Below are 21,787 nucleotides of genomic sequence, written 5' to 3' on the forward strand. Positions count from 1 at the left end.
ATTATGTTCTGTCTGCTGAGATTGCTGGCAGTGAAAATGATATAGCACAATGTTGCTGGGGGTCAGAAAAATGAAGCTATCACTGTGGAAAGCACATAAAAACTGAGTCCTGACAGATTCATTTAAGTCTCTGGATCCAGATGGGTCTGAAGCCTTAAATATACATCTGGACTTTTCCATTACATGAGCCAATACATTTCTTTGATTGCTCAAGTGAAGTTTTATATCATTCACAAGTGAAAGAGTTTGTGATAATGAAATACTCCCCTCCTACCTACTCACCCATCCCCACTGAATAAATACAATTTTTCTGTTAGAAATATCATTTTGATTGTTCCATGCCCTACACACTCAACATTTCCATTTCTATCCACCCAATTTTCCAACAAGAAATTTGGGCATGATCTGACTCTTTCCTCATTCTTAGCTCACCTCACTGACCCAAATAAATCATCCAGTCCTAGTAATCTACACCTAAATTTTTGCTTATTCCATCTAATTCTCCTCATTCTTGCTGCCCCAACACAAGGTACACCACCCTCTCTTGGTTGGACTACTTTAACCATTTCTCAACTGATTTGCTTGCCTCCAATCCATCCTTTACTTTGTAACTAGAGTGACATGTGTCCAGAGTGCAAATCTGACTATAGTAATTTGATTAAGACTTTGTATGGCCCTCCTCTGCCCACAGAGTAATAAGACCCCAAACTCCTTGCCATGGCTCCCATCATCTGGCTACTGCTTACCTCTCCTCCCTCCATTCCTGTCATTCCCTCCACCCTCATAATCTCTCACCTGGAACTACTCCTAATCCTTCAGATAGGCCATGGCTTCTCTGTTCTTGGGGTATCCTTGTGCTCCTTCCTCTGCTTTAGAATATTCTTCTCCCTTGCAGTAACTGCTAGAATTCTATGCACCCAGAGGAACATTTCTCTCAGATCTTCAATCTTCTAAGATAACTTCCAAGTTTGAGTTAAATGCCCTTATTTGTGTCCCATTAGCTTCCGAGCCATATTTACCCACCATAATCACCATTTAGGCTATCATTGCCAATTTATATCACTCAACCTGAAAGAACCACTTGAGATTAAAGATCTCTCACACCAGTGCTGCTCCATAACTACTTGTGTAAATGAATGAATAAGCAGTGATTGAACAGTCAGAGACTGATTGAACGTAATAGACATAGAATCGACATAAATTGAGTTTTCTGCTTTTATGTCTATATAAACCTCTCTCTAATATACCCTAAACAGATCGAGCTCAAACCAAAAAAAGAAAAAGAAAAAAAAAAGAGTTTTCTGATAGAGGAATTTCAGATCTTATTGAAACTTTTTCACTTGCTAAACTCATTTGATTGATATTATACACTTAAAATTAGGCAAACAGCTTATATCAGGGAAAATGAGGGCATGCCCTTAACTTTCCTTTTTTTTTTTTTTTTTGCCCTTAACTTTCCAAATCCATTTTCTTGTCAAAATATGGACCTTTTGACCCCAGTTTACATATTCATGTTTAATCTTAAAATAATAAAATTACAAAAGAGATAGGTTGATCGTTCATGAAGGAAGTTACACTGCTCTGTGATAGCTGACTGAGTGCTTTACACAAAACATCACACCTTGACAACCCCATTACCTCAAGCAAAAGATCCCTGAAGGAGGGAGGACAATTAGCAAGAGAAATAAAGGATTTGGAATGAACCAGTTTTCACACACGTCCTGTCCTTCCTGACCTCTCCTCACCACACACACACACACACACATACACACTTGTCCCTACCTATTATTTGTTGGTTACCAAGTATGATTTTAAATTTCAGTGATTTGGATTTCTTGACCGCCTAAGAATCATTTAAATCTTAAAAGCCTACAAGGAAATTTTCAATTTCCTATACCTTATTTCCTATTAAGGAAAATAACCAAACATAAAGAACAGACAATTCAACAAAAATATTAGCAAACTGCAAAAGTTCCTAATTGGCTTTCTTGAATTTATTTTTTCTTTCTCCCAATCAGTTCATTACTGATGAAATTAGAGAAATATTTCAAGAATTCAAAACTAATCAGATTCTGCTTCTGACCCTTCAACATCTTCCCATTACCTTTGTGATAAACCCCTAATCCACAACATACCTCTTAGCCCGGTACAACCCAGCTCTACCTGCCATTCAGTCTGCAATAGGTTGTCTTTCTCTTTCTCACCACATGCTGCTCATAAATGTCCTTTCACTTCCTTGAAGGCATCACACTCTGTTCTGTCCCAAGGCCTTTGCACATACTGTTTCTCTGCCTAGAACACTTTGATACCGACCCCTCTATTCATCTACCCATTAATTCTCAATTGAAATCTCACTTTATCAAAGACGTCTTCTCTGAGTTATGAGTAGATTGTCACTTTTGCTTTAGGCACCCCCCACCCAATGTTTACGACCTTACTTGGAAGTGCTTATGACCCTTATAAATTCCCCTATTGAATTATAAATTCCATGAGGGCGAAGACTATCTCTGTTCATTTTCTTTGCAGCTCTGGTACCTAGCACAATACCTAATAAGTGCTGGTGGTTCATAAAAGTTTGTTGAATGAATAAGTGTATAATTTCAGAGGGAAAGGGACTAGACAAGTGTGTAATCCAGTATCAGCTAAGACCAGTAATTAAAGCTTTGTTGTCAATTGCTTTGGCAGTAACTAGCTCTAATTATGTCTAATTTATTAAGCTATGCTCCATAGCATCTTATCTTATGGGTCCCTAAAAATATTGCTTGAATTTTAATGTACATATGGATCTTTTTAATTGACTTTTTATCCATTTTTTTAAAAAGATTTATTTATTTATTTGGCAGGAAAGTACAAACAGGGCAAGTGGGTGAGGGAGAAGCAGACACCCCACTGAGCAGGGAGCCCATTGTGGGATCTTGGGATCATGACCTGAGCTGAAGACAGATGCTTAACCAACTGAGCCATCTGGGTACCCCACCTTTTTCTCCATGTTATTAAATATCCTTCTGCTACCAAAATTCATGCACTGACAACTTTAAGACTGTAAAATTACTAATCCTAGACGCCGAAAACTTTCTATTATTGTGGTGACTTAGCCTGTCTCAGCAGTATGCCAGTCTTATATCTTAATGGCATTTTATAACCACAATTTGAAATTTTCCTGCATATCTTCTGCCCTGTTGTTCTCTGCAACATCTCTAGTTCTTGATAGCATGTAGCCTCAAAAGATTCAATGCTCACTTGAGCAGTCTAGTTAGAACCCTGTCTGTCAAGTGGGTCAAGGTAGTAGCACTTAGTTAACCTCTGCTGGCTGCACACCCTCTTCTCTTCCAGGAGTCCAGTTTTAAGAAGTTGCAAATCTGGTTGGGTTAATGCCCCATTTACAGCCTGGTTCTTAACACATTTGATTTTTTAAAAAACTTGTTACATACTTTAAAAAGTGAAATAGTTGAAATAGTTATACAGGTTTATAAAGAAAATCAGATTTATCTGTTACTTTGATAGCCTAGCACTTTATCTAAAAATTTTTTATCCTCAAATTTATCTTCCAAATTCTCCTACAAATTTCTTATTTCTGCTCCTTTGTCTTTTTAATTTCCAAAGCTAACTTTGTTCTCTGAATCTTATTGCCTCTTATTCTTATGTAATGCAATTTCATTTTTCTTGATAATCTTTACAGAAAGTTTTATTAATTAATTGTATTTAAATTCAATTAACATATAATGTGTTATTGGTTTCAGAGGTAGAAGTCAGTGATTCATCAGTCTTGTATAATGCTGGTTACATCATGTGCCCTTCTTAATGTCCATCACCCAGTTACCCATCCCCCTCCTCTCCTCCCCTCCAGTGACCCTCAGTTTGTTTCCTATGATTGAATCTCTTATGGTCTGAAAAGCTGATTGGGTATTCAAAGGATTAAAGTTGGCCTCTCCACCTCTGCATTTCACTGTAGTGTGATCTGGCTAAATTGTTTCTTTGGAGAACCATTTTGAAGACTGTCAGTATTTACAGATTCCTTTCTTAAATTGGTCAGTTTTCCAGAGAGGAATCCTACAGTGGCCTGCCTGGAGAGAATAAAAGACTGTTTACTAGCCACTCATTTATAACTAGATGAGTTAAGTGGGCCCACTATTCATATGTAGACTTTACTTTGCTTCCTTATATTTATAGTGATATCCTTAATGTTCTCCTATATATGGTGTCCCCATTTCCAGCATCTCTAGAAAATAAACTCTAATCCTCTGCTGAGGAATAGGAAGCAATTTCTTGATTGAGAATAGCATGGGAGTGGATCTGGGATTTGAGTTACTATTTTTAAAATTATTTATTTAGCTTTTTGAACAATCTTCTAGTTTACAGACCCACTTGTGCCCTAACCAAATTCAGAGTAACTTGTGTTTCCAGCTCCCAAGATTTGCTGGATTTCTGCATTATGATTAGCTTGCCTCAGAGGTACACACCTTTCTGGATAAGCTTTAGCTTTCTCTGGTCTCAGATCAGCCATAAGTTATTCAATTGACTTTCACCTTCTAAAATTTAGTCACTACTTTTTTCCTGTGTGCATTTTCATTGTTCATTTACACCATCTTTAGAATCTATTTATGGTCACTTTAGTATGGTTTTGTGAAAAAATACAGGGGTTATGGTCATTCCACCATATTTAATCAGAACTTTGTAACTTGATTGGGTATACCTGGTATACTCAGGTATGCTGAATTCCGTTTGAAATATTCTGATTCCAAAAAACAATGAAATAGTTATTTACAATATTATTTTGATAACAAAAGCAAAGAAAAGGAGCCCAAAATAAACAACCAGAAACTGATATTCCTTATGAATATAGACTAAAAAATAATCCCCAACAAAATATTAATAAATTAACAATCTAACAATATACATTAAAAATTACATAATATGACCAATAGGATTTATTTCAGCATACAAGGCTACTTCAACATTAAAAAATTAATCACTGCAATCCACTATATCAACAGGCTAAAGAAAAAATCACATGGCCATGTGATTTGATGCAGAAAAAGCGTTTGATGATATTCAACACACATTCATGGCAAAACAAAACAAAACAAAACAAAACAAAAACCTCTTGGAAGACCAGGAATAGCAGGCATACTAGTTTGCTAATTACCACAATAAAATACTAAAAACAGAGGTTTAAGCAACCAAAACATATTATCTAATAGTTCTGGATATTAGACAATCAAGATCAAGGTCAACTGGGTTATTTCCTTCTGAGGGCTTTGAGGAAAAATCAGTTTCATGCCTCTTCTCTACTTTCTGGCTATCTTTGGCATTTCTTAGCACATAGAAACATTACCTGATATCTGTTTTCATCTTTACCTGGCATTCTCCCTATTTCCCTTTCTGATAAGAACATTGGTCATAGTGGAGTAGGAGCTCATCCTACTCCAATATGGCCTCATCTTAACTTAACTAGTTACATCTATAGTTTCCCTGTTTCTGTATAAAATCCCATTCTGAGGTATGAGGGCTAGGACCTCAACAATTGGGAAAACACAATTCAACCCATAACAGAGAGGGACTTCTTTAACTTTTTAAAGAACATGTACTAGAAATTCTATCTGGTGCCATAAGGTAGTAAAAAGAATTATGAGTATACTTCTACATGAAAAAATTGATCCAAAAAATTAATGAATTTGTTCATCAAGATTGCAGGATGCAAAATCAACATACAGAAATCAATTGTATTTCTGTATACTAATAGTGAACATGAAGAAAATGAAAATGAAAATAAAATACAATTTATAGTCTCTCAAAAAAAAAGAGAAAGAAAGAAATAACAGAATGAAAACTTGGCATGACATATATAGGACTTGTGTGCTGAATAAAAATACAAAATGGAAAAAAATGTTAATGATAGAAATCAAAGAGGACAAATTAAATAGAGAGACATACTATGTTCATGGATCAGAGGATTCAATGTAATAAAGATGTCAAATCTCTCTTATTGCCATTTAATGCAATTCTTAACAAAATCTCAGCAAGATTTTTTTGATAGAGACAAGATTATTCTAAAATTAATATGGGAAGAAAAAGGAACTAGAATAGTCAATTTTGAAAAAGAAAAATAAAATGAGAAGATTCACTTTTTCTGATTTCAAGTTTAACTATACAACAACAGTAATCAACACTGTGTGGTATTTCATCGTGGATAGAAACATAGACCAATAGAACAGAATAACAAACCCAGAAATAGACAACACAAGGACTGCCAATTTATTTTTGACAAAGGTGCAAAGGTAATACTATGAAGGAAGGATAGCATTTTCAACAAATGATACAAGAGCAATTGGATATCCACAGGCAAAACAGAGCCTTGAACTGAACCTTACACTGTATGTAAAAAAATGAACTCAAAATAAGTCACTAGTTCACAAAATGTAAAACTGTAAGACTTTTAAAAAATACAAAACATAGGAGAAAATCTCCAGAACCTAAGGCTTGGTAAAATGTTCTTATGTGTGACACCAAAAAATCATGATATATATAAAAGAAAAAAAATTATAACTTGAACTTTGTCAAAAATTAGACTTTTGTTCTGTGAAAGACCATGTGAAGATGAGAAAACAAACTAAGACTGGGAGAATATATTTGCAAACAACATATCTGACAAAGTATTCACATCTAGAATGTATAAACAACTCTCAAAACTCCACAATAAAAAACCAAGCAGTCCAATTAGAAAATGGGCAAGAGACATGTAGAGACATTTTACCAAAAAAGATATATAGATGGCAAGTAAGCACTCAAAAAATGGTCAACATCACTAGCCATCATAGAAATACAAATGAAGACTCAATAGATAATACTATACATTTATGAAAACAACTAAAATAAATAATGACAATACCAAATTCTGGTGAGGGTGAAGAAAAACTTAATCTTTCATACATTGCTGATCGTAGTACAAAATGGAAATCAATCTATTTATATTAGTTTCTATTTTAAAAAAACAAAACAAAACTAAGCATAGAGTGCCTGGTGGCACAGTTAGTTGAACATTTGACTTTTGGTTTCAGCTCAGGTCATGATCTCAGGTTTATGAGACTGAGCTCCACATTGGGCTACATGCTCAGTGTGGAGTCAGTTTGAGATTCTCTCTCTCTCTCTCTCTCTCTCTGCCTCTTCCACTCATGTTCTCTCTCTCCCTCTAAAATAAATAAATAAATCTTTAGAAAATTTTAAAAATAAACATAAGCTAATGATATGGCTCAGCAGTCACACTGCTGAGCATTTTATCCTGAGAAAATTTATGTTCCTACAAAAACATGTACACAATTGTTAATAGCAGCTTTATTTATAATAGCCCAAAACTAGAAATTGTTGAAATGTCCTACAATTGACAAATGACTAAATAAACTAGTATATTCATACCATGGAATACTACTCAGCAATAAAGAACAAATTCTTGATACATGCAACACCTTGGGGGATTGCAAGGATATTACACTAAATGATAAAAGCAAATTTCACAAATAATCTTCTTTATGATTCTACTTACATAACATTCTTGAAATGGCAAAATGATAGAGATGATATTTAAACCAGTGGTTTTGGGCGGCCCAGGTGGCTCAGCGGTTTAGCGCTGCCTTCGGCCCAGAATGTGATCCTGGGGACCCAGGATCAAGTCCCACATTGGGCTCCCTGCGTGGAGCCTGCTTCTCCCTCTGCCTGTGTCTCTGCCTCTCTCTCTCTCTGTCATTAATAAATAAATAAAATATTTAAAAGAAATAAAAAATAAATAAACCAGTGGTTTCCAGGAATTTGGATTGTGGGGAGGAAAGGGATGAGTATGACAATAGATTAGTACAAGTGAGATCTTAGTAAAACAGTTCTGTTTTTTTATTGCAGTGGTAGTTAAGGGAATCTAATATGTGAGTACAACAAACAAAACCCCATATACACATTGGTACAATGTTAATAATTTTGATATTGTACTATGGTTATATGAAATATAATCATTATTGAAAATTGGGTGAAGGGTAACATAGATTCTCTCTAGTGTTTTTGTAATTTCCTGTGAATTTATAATTTCAAAATAAAATGTTAAAAACAACATGTAATTGCTAGAGAAGGGATTGTGTGAAAACAAAAATGAAAGAATACTGGTCACAAGTTAATAATCATTAAGGCAAAGTGATGGATATGATGGAGTTTATTACTCTTTTGTCTGATTTTGTATATATTTGGAATACTTCATAACAAAAGGTTAAAAAAAAAAGAGTATGTCATATTTACTTTTGTATCCCTAGTGCCCTGCATGTAGATGACTAAAAATATTTGCTGAATAACAAAGTCCACCTTTTCAATCTTTTTCCTCCCAAAAGAACAATGTAGTATTTGTTACTGGTACAGGGTTAAAAGACAATAAATATGTTTTTTATATAAAACATGGGATGCCTGGGTGGCTCAACAATTGTGCGTCTGCCTTTTGTGATCTCGGGGTCCTGGGATCAAGTACCACATCAGGCTCCCAGCGTGGAGCCTGCTTCTCCTTCTGCCTGTGTCTCTACTTCTCTTTCTGTGTTTCTCATGAATAAATAAATAAAATCTTTAAAAAAATAAAATATGAACAAAGCATCAGGAAATCATGAGACAACTTCAGGCCACCTAACCTACAAGTATTTGGAATCCCTGGAGTATAGGAGAGAGAAAGAAGGATTAAAAAAAAAAAAAAAAAAGAAAGATTTGAAAAAATAATGACCTAGGGATCCCTGGGTGGTTCAGTGGTTTAGCGCCTGCCTTTGGCCCAGGCCATGATCCTGGAGTCCTGGGATCAAGTCCCATGTTGGGCTCCTTGCATGGAGCCTGCTTCTCCCTCTGCCTGTGTCTCTGCCCTCTCTCTCTCTCTGTGTGTCTCTCATGAATAAATAAATAAAGTCTTAAAAAAAAAAGAAAAGAAAAAAATGGCCCAAATTTTCTAAATTTGATGAAAACTATTAACTTATAGTGTAAAGAAATTCAGATCACAAACAAAAGAAACATGAAGAAAACTACATCAAAGTGCATAATAATCAATACCAGTGATCAAATCTTAAAAGTAGCTCCACCAAAAAAAAAAAAAATGTTACATACAGAGGAACAAAAATAAGACATAGCATTGTTAGAAACAATGCAAGCAACTAAGCAAGAAAAGTAGATCAAATAAATTGAACTATAACTCTTAACATTTAGCAAAAATAACACAATCTAAGCAAAAATACAACATGACCAAGTGGGATTTATCCAAAGGAATGCAATGTTGGTTCAAGCATTTGAAAACTATTCAATGAAGTTCACCTACTGACAGACAATGAAGAAAAAATGATATACTCATCCGTATAAATACAGAAAAAGCATTTGACAAAATGCATTTTTTAAAAGATTTTATATTTATTCATGAGAGACACAGAGAGAGAGAGAGGCAGAGACACAGGCAGAGGGAGAAGCGGGCTCCATGCAGGGAGCCCCACGTGGGAGTCAATTCTGGGACTCCGGGATCACACCCTGAGCTGAAGGCAGACACTCAACCGCTGAGCCACCCAGTTGTCCTACATTTGACAAAATTTAATATCTTTTCCTGATTGAAAACTCTCAGTAAACTAGGAATAGAAATTCCTCAATGAGACAAAGGATGTCTATGGGAAACCTAAAACTAGTATGACATTTAATATTAAAACACCAAATATTTTCCCATTAGATTTGTTAAGAATTAAATATATCCTCTCTTTATACTTCTTTTGTACTAGAAGATCTAGCCTGGGGAATAAGGCAAAAACAAAATAAGACAAAAAACGTAAAAATAGTAAAAGAGGAATAAAACTGTATTTGTTGAAGGCATGTTTGACTACAGAGAAAATCCTAAGGATTCTACAAAACAACAAAAATTTATAAATGAATTTAACAAGATTGCACATTCAGAGTCAACATACAAAATCAATTGTATTTCTTTATATAAACAAGACATAACTAGAAAACGACATTTAAAAGACAATACCTTTGGGCACCTGTTTTCTCAGTCAGTTGAGCATTCAACTCTTGATTTTGGCTCAGGTCATGATCTTGGGGTCCTGGGATTGAGCCCCACACTGAGCTCAGGGCTCAGGGAGGAGTCTACTTGAGGATTCACTCTCTCCCTCTGCCCCTTTTCCAATTGACACTCTTTCTAAAATAAATAAATCTTTTAAAAAATTAAAAATAATAATACCAGTTTAAATAACATAAAATAAAGGGACACCTGGGTGACTCAGTGGTTGAGTGTCTGCCCTTGGCTCAGGTCATGATCTCAGGGTCCTGGGATCAAGTCCTGCATCAGGCTCCCTGCAGGGAGCCTACTTCTCCCTCTGCCTGTGTCTCTGTCTCTGGGTCTTTCATGAATAAATAAATAAAATCTTTTAAAAAGTAACATAAAAATGAAATATTTAGTAGTACTTAACAAAATATGTTCAAATCCTATAAACTAGAAAACATTATTAAAATTAATTAAAGAAGATTCAAATAAATGAGAGGCTTTTAGGTTTTTGGAAGGATTACTAGTATGAAGACTTCAAATTTTATCCAATATACAGTCTACAGAACCATAATTCCAATTGAAAACCCATCAGGCTTTTTAAATAGAATTTGACAAGATTAAATCTGTATAGAAATACTAAATATCTAGAAAAGTCAAGATGATTTTTGATGAAAATATGATTTCTGATGAAAAGAACAAAATTAAAAGACTTGTAATACCTGATTTTATGGCTTACCATAAAACTTTATAATCAAGACAATGTGATACTGGCATTAGGATCAACATATAGATCAGTGAAATAGAATAGACAGCAACAATCTCAACAAAGGAGCCAGAGTAATTCAATAGTCAGGGAATAGCCTTTTTAACAAATAGTGCTGGAATAATTGGATATTTCTATGCAAATAACAGGAGCTTTGGCCCTTAGCTTATTTCATATACACAAATTACCTCAAACAAATTGTAAGAATTAAATGTAAGAATTAAAACCATAGGGATCCCTGGGTGGCGCAGCGGTTTGGTGCCTGCCTTTGGCCTAGGGCGTGATCCTGGAGATCCGGGATCAAATCCCACGTCAGGCTCCTGGTGCATGGAGCCTGCTTCTCCCTCTGCCTGTGTCTCTGCCTCTCTCTCTCTCACTGTGTGCCTATCATGAATAAAAAAAAAAAAAAATTAAAACCATAAAAATTCTGGAAGAAAAGAAAGAGAAAAATCTTTTTGACCTTAGGTTAAGCAAAGATTTTTTTAGATATGCCACAAAATGCATGAACCATGGGAGAAAAACATGGTTAACTTGGCCTTTATCAAAATTAAAACTTCTGCTTTTCAGAAGACATTGTTAAGAAACTGAAAATGTAAGTCAAAGGGTAGAAGAAAATATAAAAATATATGTCTGAAATACATTTGTATCCATATTATGAAAAAGGCATTATAACTTAATAATTAAAAGATAAAATTTTGAAAAATACAAAGATTTCAACAGATGTTTCACAAAGAAAGATGCATAAATGTAAAATATGCACAGGAAAAGTATTCAACATGATCACTCATCAGGAAAATGAAAATTAAAACCCCAGTGAAATATCACTGCACATCCTCTAGAATGGCTAAAAAAAAGCTAACAATAGCAATTACTGGTGAGGATATGGAACAGCCAGAATGCCCATGCATTGATGGTGGAAAGGTAAAATGGTAGAGTCACTTTGGAGAAAAAAATCTTACTCCTAAATATTTATTTAAGAGAATGAAAGCATAAGTTCCCATTAATATTTGGATTCATATTAACTAAAAATTAGAAATAATTCAAATGCCCAACACCTAGTGAATGATTAATAAATTGTGATATAGGAATACTCTGATATAACTATTAAGCAATAAGTAGAAACAATATACTGATATATGTAATAATATGGATGAATCTCAAAAGCACTATCCTCAATAAAAGAAACCAGACACAATGACTACATGATGTATGTTTCCAGTTATTTGAATCTAGAAAAAAATAAAACTACATTAGATCAGTAGTGTGTAGGGGCTGGAGGTTGGGAGATGGGATAAACTGCAAAGAGGTATGAAAAACTTTTACAGGCAGTGGAAACATTCTGTACTCTGATGGTCACAGTGGTTACATGACTGTATTCAATTTTAAAATTCATCTAATTGTACACCAAATATTGATTAATTTTATTGCACTTAAATTATGCTTGAATTACACATATACATGCATTATATATTACATGGATACATTACAATATATACATATATGTTACAACATATAAATAATATATTACATATATAATGCACATATAGTATATAGCATAAATATATATGTAATTGAAGATTTTATACATATATATATGACACACAGACATAACTTCTGTTTATATATCAGGTTGCAGTATATGGAGTAGATGGGATTAGAAAAAAGACTAAAGGTAGGGAAGTCATTTATTAGATCATCACAGAGGTCAAGGTAATCCTGGTAGTCCTGAAGAAAGCCAGTTGTAGAAGGTATGGGAGTATAGAACATGAAACAGATATTTCAAAATTAGGACCATTCTATTGAATTTGCTATCCCCCATTCTTTCTCTTCTCTTCTCTGGTGTAAATAAGATCATCCTCACCTTTGGTCATATATGGTGTTGGCAATTGCAAGGAATGGACAAGGAAGGACTTTAGATATCCATGATATCTAATCTAGATATCTAATAAACTAATACAGCCTTTATTAGTTTGAGGTAGTGGGGCATTAAGGTTGGGCAAAATCACCCATAAGCCTTTTTTCACTTTATGTCCTCTTCCTCAGTTCCTTGCCCAGGAAATTCTGATACATTTCATGAAATGTAGAAAAAGCTTGCTTTGAAAACCTCCATACATGATTCTGATTCAACCTTACCTCCTAACAATTCCAAATTCCCTCTCCAAAACTTGAATTGAGAACCATTGGTCTACAATCTGATAAGAAATGCCCAGGGGAGACAATAAGTTCAGTTATTAGATATGCCAAGTTTGCAGAAAATTCCAGTCTGCATGTCTGGCAGGAAATTGAAAATGAAGATATATGGAGTTCAGGAAATTTGTTAGGGCTTATAAGATTAAATTGGAAATCTTCAGTGTGGGGATGATATTTTAAGTCATGGAAGTTAGAGAAATCATCAAGGGGAGCAAAACAGTAGAGCTCAGAATTGAATTCAATGAATTATCTACAATCAAAGGACAAGAGGAGAAAAAAGAGTAAATGATAATGAATTACAGGAGATATGAAGGAGATCAAGGACAGTGTTACAAGGTAGTTAGTCAAGGACTGGAACTAAAGTATGATTCCAAAGAGGATCAGAGTTTATTGTATTTAGGTGATATAGCTGAAAACAATTCTTCAAAACCACCTCTCTTCTGTATTAGAGATAAGGTGAAAGATCTTTGGAGGTTTTTCGGAGCACATGTATTATCTAGATAGAGTTGGGTGTCTAATGGAGAAGAATTATGGTAGTTTAAGAAGAGATTTAAACTGAGATATTTTAAATATTTAAAGGTAAGTCTCATGCATGTAATTCCTTTGCGAGAACATGACTGATCACTTCGCGTTCAAAGACAAAAAGTAAAACCCTGTCAGTTACATTTTCAGATGTCTCAATCTGAACTTCATTTTAATTGTAAAATGCTGTTATGTCATTTCTAAACCAGTTTATGAAGGATTACTTTGACATACTTATATAATGGTTTCTATCAATCATCTCTTTTACAATTGTTCAATCCCAAACTTAACTTACAATACATTCAGCTGAGTTGATTTAAATAAAAGCCTTGCTATCAAAAGGAAGGAAACTCTAGAAATCTTTTTAATCATGCATATGTATGTAGATTCCAAATGGTTCCAATCATAATTCTTAGTCAAACAAATCCGCCTGAATGATCTACATGCCAATATTGAAAGCAGTAATAATTCAATTTTGTTCAAGAAAACTTTATTTAACATCTCTACAATGCATGCCAGGCAACATATTTGGTAGAAAGAAAAAAAAATGGAAGACAGATAGAGAGGGAAGAAAGAACAGTCTTGCTTCAAGTAGCTCACAAATTAGTGAGGAAAGCAAATAACTCCTCACCAACTTCATCACTTGAAAGTCCTTTATATGTTTTTATACTTATTTAGTTTTGTGAATTTCAAAGAAAAACTTTGTTGTTTTAAAGCTCTTATTACCTCTTATTTAAGATGGCACACATTGAAAGAATAAAAAATGCATTAGTAAGGTTAACAAAAATAAGTTTAGAAGAAATATAATTAAACTTTCAAATACCAGTTTTAAAACGTCCGTGTCATTTATACTTCTGAACTTAAAGTTTGAAACTATTCTAAGACTTTTGGGATATCCTGCTTTTCTCGAAAGATTTTTCCATGCCAGTTTGTATAAATTATGCAGCAGAATTAAAACCTTAGTGGCTTGACACATGAAAGTTTGTTTGTTTCTTTTTTAAAGATTTATTCATTTATTTATGATAGACATAGAGAGAGAGGCAGAGACATAGGCAGATGGAGAAGCAGGCTCCATGCCGGGAGCCCGACGTGGGACTCGATCCCGGGACTCCCGGATCACACCCTGGGCCGAAGGCAGGCGCTAAACCACTAAGCCACCCAGGGACACCGGTAAAAGTTTGTTTCTCGTTAGTACTACAAATGCAACATGGATCATCAGGGCTCTGATGATTATTGTTACTTATGAAGCCAAGGTAATGAAGTTTCCTTTTTCCTTTTTATTTTTTCAGCTTTACTGAGGTATAATTGACTATAAAATTGTAAAATGTATTTAAAGTGTGAGTTGCGGTAATTTGATACACTATACATTGTGGGGGATTCCCACCATCTAGTTAACATATCATCACCTCATCTGCTTTTTTTTTTTTTTTAATGAGTTCTACTCATCATTTATGTTCTCTCAGCAAATTTCAATCGTATAATACAATATTACCAACTATAATCACTTCGGTATACGTTAGATCTTCAGACCTTATTCATCTTATAGTTGAAAGTTTGTACCTTTTCATCAACCTCTCCCTATTTCTCCCCACCCCCTTAACCCTTGGCACAACCACTTTTCTACTTTCTGTTTCTAGAGTTAAGACTTTTTTTTTAAACTTATCATACTTAAGTGATACTAGGCAGTATTGAAGCCTCCTTTTTGATACACACTTATACTGTTGAACCAAATGAGGAGAAAAGAGAATGTAGTAAATTACACACTAACTCCAAAGGCTTTATCATTCACATTTCTTTGGTTTAATCTAGTCACAAACCTATCAAAAGAATGAGAAATTGCAATCATGCCACGTGAAGAGTAAGTGGAGAATCAGAAATCTATGTGAACAGTCCTTATGACTTCCAAACCATTTCTTTTCTCTTCTTCAGAAACAACCATCTTGCATATGTTAGATCTCTGCAAATTATTTACTCTGAAATAAAGTAGAGTTTTTCATTATTTTTGGTGATACTTTCTGTAACTTACTCTCTATATTTGACTTTTTCAGTTTGCATATATCCCATTTTGGGGGTTATTTCTAGAATGTTATTTGTCTTCAATTCCCAAGTCTTATAAAAATGCTTTTTTATTTCTTTCCATGGTCTTTTTGTACACTATAAGTGTGTACTTTAAACTTAAAATTTGTTTTAGAAATGATAAGATAAATTATTCTCAATGATTCTATGTAAAATTATGTGATTTACCTATTCCTGTGTTTTTCAGCTTCTTTTTGTTCATGTTCCCTTTCTCTTTCTTTCTTGCTTCCAGTCTACTTTTTTCTTTATTCTTTTCAGGCATAGCCCCTTGATAATATATTTTCTGAATTATTACTGGCCTTTGAATGATGGTGGGACCTACTGAAGGATGGTTTTGGAATTTATTACAAACACTGCTTTCATCAAGTTGTTTCCTTTACTCAAGGAACAAATGTCTTAGATTGCTAGGGGTAGCAACCTACCCTTAATAATCTTAAGAATCTTAAGTTCTTCAATCCTTCTTTCTATTGAGTTATTTCCTTTGGCAGAGAAGCTAGATCATGGACAATAGAATGACATGTACACCCATGAGTTTTTCTTTAATATATCTTTTTCATAATTCTGAGCTATATAAGTCACTCTAACAGAGCATTTTAATTAAAATATACATTATAGTATACGTCCTTTAGAATGTGACAAGGGAGGGAGATTTGTTTCTGGCTCAATATCTAAAATAAAATATGTTGGTACTAAGCATGTTTGTTTTTTTGTTTTTTTGTTTTTTTTCCCTCTCAGACCAGGTGTGTGTCATAAGGTGAGGTTAGGAGTTCAGGCAATTTGTTTTAATGAAGATTTTCTTTTTATTTATTTTCTTTTTTTGTTGGGGTTTGAGGTAGAAGGGTAGATTAAAAATGTCTTTAATCCAATGCCTTAATTAAACATTTTCATTCTTAAAAAAAAATCTGTTTATATTTGGTCTTCCCACTGAGTAGTAACCTCTTTCAAGATAGAGTTATTCCTCATCTTTTTATCTTAACCACTGAACATAGTGGGCTCTCACCAAATGTTTTTGTATTGAGATGAAGTGGGTTGAATTTGTATATATTTTGTTGTCTACTGTTGGTCAAAAATGGGAACCAAAAAAATGTGGAGATAGAGCATATCTAAAGACATTACCACTACTAGAGAAACATATCAAAACACTTTGTAATGGTTTTGAAATAGGCTTATTATTATTATTATTATTATTATTATTATTATTATTTGGTTTTTGTGCAGAAAGCCAGCAGATTTATGTTGCAATTCAATTTTCACTTGGTTTCACTTCTACTAGGCAACTGGAAAATAGAAGCATTTGGAGGTATATTATTCACCCCAATGTTAAAGGAAACCCCAGTACTTCAAGTCAATAGCTATAAAAATTCTATCCAGTATATATATCTATACCACAGTCCAGCATTTCTCAAGATAGTCAACCCACTTAACTTTATGGGTGATTTAGACACATTGATGGACAAACACGGAAGAGGTCGGAGAGTCCTCTTTTGCCTGGTGTATAAATCTATGTCCTACAGAGAAACAAAATCAATTAGATATGTGTGTGTATATAGACAGAGAGATGGAGAGAAAGATTTATTTTAAGGACTTGGTTCATGTGACTGTGGGAATTGGCAGATCCAAAATCTACATGCAGACCAGCAAGCTAGAGGCTGAGAGAAGAATTAATGTTGTAGTCTCTAATGCAAAGACAATCTGTAGGCAGAATTCTCTCTTCCTCAGATGACCTCAGTCTTTTCTCTTAAGACTTTCAACTGATGAAATGAGGCCCACCCACATTATGGAGAGTAACTGCCTAGGTCAAAGTCTACTGATCTAAATATTAATCACATTGAAGAAATCACTTCCTAGCACCATCTAGACTGATGTTTGACCAAAAAAACCTCATTATTGTGGACTAGTCAAGCCAACACATAAAATTAGCCACTACCTTTGGCATGTGTAGGAGAATTACAGATTAGCATCAATAGACCTTGCTTTTAATTCAAGGGCTATTGTGCCACATTAAGTGAGCAGGAGGCTGCTAAGCCATTTTATTCCACACAAAGTGTCCCCATAGGAATGATACAGAAGTCAAAGTCTCAAGCAGTAGTCCTTGTTATGGTATTCAGATTTATTCTGCCTAATAAATATATTATTATAAAAATTCTTGATAGCTTAAGGATCTACAAAGTAGCACATTTATAGAAAATGGAAGTATCATTATTAGGACTGAACCTTCAACATCCTCACTCCTCTGCTTCACATGATGGATAATTTGGAACTCACTCATGCAGGCTTTGGCTAAATTTTGAGATTTATGATCAACCTACAAAACGAGTCCCAATATCATGTGAGCTGAATGAAGACTAAAAGTTGAGCAACAAATATTAAGATTATCCTTGCATTACATCTGTTTTGAAAAATGACTCCTTGCTGCCATATGAAGGATTCTCTAAGCTTTAATACCGAGCAGAGATTTAAAAGGATTAGTATGAACCACCTTCCAGTAAACACACAGAATGCATTTTAACATCTAGTATTTCATCTTTATGTGCGTACTTTCAAATTTTAATGCTCTGATCACGTAGAAAGACTGGCTGGTATTGTCCATTACTATTCCTGCTAAGTTATTCACAGTTCCCCAGTGACCTTTTTTCAGCCAGTTTTTCAGATCTTTTGTTTCAGCTGCTGTTTTGTGTCTTGCTGACGTTAGGCAATCAGATTTATGGTGCTCTGTACAGGGGTTCCCACCATGCATGTCATTATTACTAATGCCTCTCCCTGTGTTTATAACTTAGCCATTTAGTTGCTGTGCTCAACTCTTTGAATTCCTGGGACTTACACCTCACTGGAATAGCACTTCTTATTGCCAAGTTCCTTTGTAAAACCCTTGACTCTATTTTCATGTATAACTATTTTTAGAGCCCACAGTGGAATTGAACAGACCTGTTCTTTGATTGTTTATTTTTACCCAGACATTTATTTAGAAGATCTTCGTTCTCTTTGGGCTTCCACAGATGCCCCATTCGTTCATTCAACATCTTCTATTGTACCAAATATGGACACGACCAGCTTGCTCTCAGATGAAATAAAAGCTAGCACTGTCTTATCATGTAAATATCTGCAGTGTTGGGCTGTTAATTTAGGACTTTATGCTTTTAGTTTTCTCTAATTATATGGAATACTGGCCTTGTCCTCCAACAAAAATATGTTTCTCATTATAACTTTCAGACGGATTATAATAATAGACACAGGCAAATATTAAATGGTTTTGTGACCTCTAGAGAAAAGTGAAAATAACTAAGGATGATTATACCATTGAACAATTGGAATAGGATGTCACTGGTATAATGAGATTTGAGGGGCATTGAAATCCTGCTTGCTCCAAATTGTCTTTTTATTGATTTGTATCAGTGATTAAAATACCTACATTCATATAAGACTTTGGATAAGTTGACCTATTAAGAATAAACATTTAGAAACTGGAATGGGATATTATCAACCATGAATATATTAACTTTCATGCCATGACTTCATGAAATATTCACAGTGCCTGTAGGTAAATCATCACTCCTTAGAACTATTTGACTTGAGTATTTTGTTGTTTTATGGAACTTATAACATAATTCAAGTTTTTATATTTATCTCTATTGTGCTTATCCTATTCAATTTAACTGTAAGGTCCTTCTGGGTGAGGTAGGTATCTAAAGTTTTCTTTAATATCCCCTACAGTAAATAGCAAAGAATTTTGTGCGTTGTGCATGCTCAAAACACTGTTGAATAAATGACTATATGAAATTTGATTAAAGCTTATCACTTTACCTAGGGAAGGTATATAAGATAAGCATAATATGACGGTGAAGAAAGACATAGACTGCTGCTACAAAAGTTAGTTTCCAAGCAAAGCAATAAAAATAATTGCCTAGGAGCACCTGGATGGCTCAGTTGGTTAAGCATCAGACCCGGTTTGGGCTCAGGTCATGATCTCATGGGCTGTGAGATTGAACCCCACCACCCTCTCTGCGCTCAGCAGAGATTGAAGATTCTCTCTCTGCCCCTCCTCCCAGCCAGTCACATGCTCTCTCTCTCTCTCTCTCAAATAAACAAAATATGTTTTTTTCCTAAAACAAAAAAACAAACAAACAACAAAACAAAACAAAAAACCAGTAATTGCCTGAAGTGGAACTTTGGAAGCAGAGTGAGAAACTTGGTAAATCGCCTCCATGAGAACACCAGCAACAACAAATACTAGAAAAAAATCTTCAGAATTTTTTCAAAACCATTTCAGAACTCTAGAAATTAACCAGAAGTATACTACAAAATAGAAAATGTTTAAGAAAAGCTATTGAACTTTAGTAACAAAAGTAGGATCTGTGGAGTTTATTTTGAGGATATTCCCATGCCTATCCCCCTTCCATGGCATGGTAGCTATTGACAACTACCAGCCTCACAGCCATCAAAAAGATTTGATTTGTCTCAGAGCTCTGAAAACAACCCTATTACCCAGAGTGGTGTCATTATTGGACAAACCTTGCAGCTTTCTGGAAAAGTACCATTTCCAGGACATTGCTGCAATTTAGTCTGACTTGGAGATCAGCTTGGTAGGAAAGCCCTATTTTCAGGTCATTGTCAAAAATTAGTGCAATTAGTTGCAATATTAACTATTGCAATACCAGTTGAAACAAATGAGACTGCAATACCAGTTGAAACAAATGAGACTGGCCAAAAACTATGAGAGGAAGATCTAGCAAATAACACAACTTTAAAGGGTTTTTGAAAAGTCTCAACATATTTCTGGGGTTCTAGAAATCCATATACATGTGTGAGTTGGGCACATGCCCAGGAAAACTAAAGGAAGCCCCAGTTATTTATGAATATCTGGCTGACCTTGGCACCATGTACAAGCAGCAATGAAAGCTAATGCAGACATGTAAACTGTCTGGACTTGAATGTGTGCCTCGGCATGGATACTGAGCCCTTGGAAAGAGAGGAAGGTTTATTGGCTCAAGGAAATCTCCTCACCGACTATTGACTGACCCATGGATGAACTCTACAAATCCAGGCTTAAAAATACGAACAACAAAACATTTGATAGATGATGATAGATAGATAGATAGATAGATAGATAGATAGATAGATAAAAAGCAAGGATTTCAGGGGCCACACACTTCAGAGAATAGATTACTGTATACAATCAGTTCTGGAAAGTCACTAAACAAATAGCAGTGTCAACAACAACAAAATAGTAACGGCAAAATTGGGAAGGGGTCTGAGTGTAGAGTTGCTAAAATGTGTGGTTGATTCTTATTATTCACAGATTTTGTATTTGTAAATTGACCTACTTGCTGAAACTTACTTGTAACATCAGAGTCAATACTGATGGTGCTTTCCTAGTCATTCACATGATTGTGAATGTGCATAATGGCAAAAAATTTGGGTCACCCAATCCACATATTCCCAGATGAGGTCAGACAAGGTGATACTCTGCCTCACCCTTTTAGCTTTCATACAGAGGTGATCAAAGAATGAAGACAGGGGCACCCAGGTGACAGGTGGTTGTGTCTGGCTTGGTTTTGGTTCAGGTCATGATGTCAGGGTTGTGAGATCAAGTCCCACTTCTGGGCTCTGCACTGAGCAGGAAGTCTGCTTAAGAGTCTCCCTCTCCCACTTCCCCTCTCACTCATGTGCTCTCTCTCTCTCTCTCTCTCAAATAAATAAATCTTAAAAAAAAAAAAAAAGAGGATGGAGACAGTAGTGGGGCAGCCTCACACAAGTTAGTTAACACTTCTAAACCTATTTTCTCTTTTGAAAAATAAAGATAATAGAGTTTAACAGGATATATTGTTTTTAGTACTTAAGATTAAAATCTATGTGAGATATGTATATGTACATATATCCTCTAGGAAATAGTTCAGTATTCACTAATTCAGTGTTTGAAATGACTTTATTAAGCATGACTCCAATAAATAAGGAGAAGCAATGATATTATCTAAATATTCTAGTTTTCAACAAAAAATTGTAAGACATGCAAATAAATAAGAAAGGATAGCCCATATACAGAACTATAGAAAAAAGTCAATAAAAGTTATCCTTGAGAGAACTCAGATGTTCCACTAAAGGAAACCATGTTCACAGAACTAAAGAAAGATAAAACAACTGTATGTCACCAAATAGAGAAAATCAATAGAGATAGAAATTTGGGGGAAAAGACAGATATTCTGGAATTG

The sequence above is a fragment of the Canis lupus genome, chromosome 15 (assembly GCF_011100685.1).
Source record: "Canis lupus familiaris isolate Mischka breed German Shepherd chromosome 15, alternate assembly UU_Cfam_GSD_1.0, whole genome shotgun sequence".
NCBI lineage: Eukaryota > Metazoa > Chordata > Mammalia > Carnivora > Canidae > Canis > Canis lupus.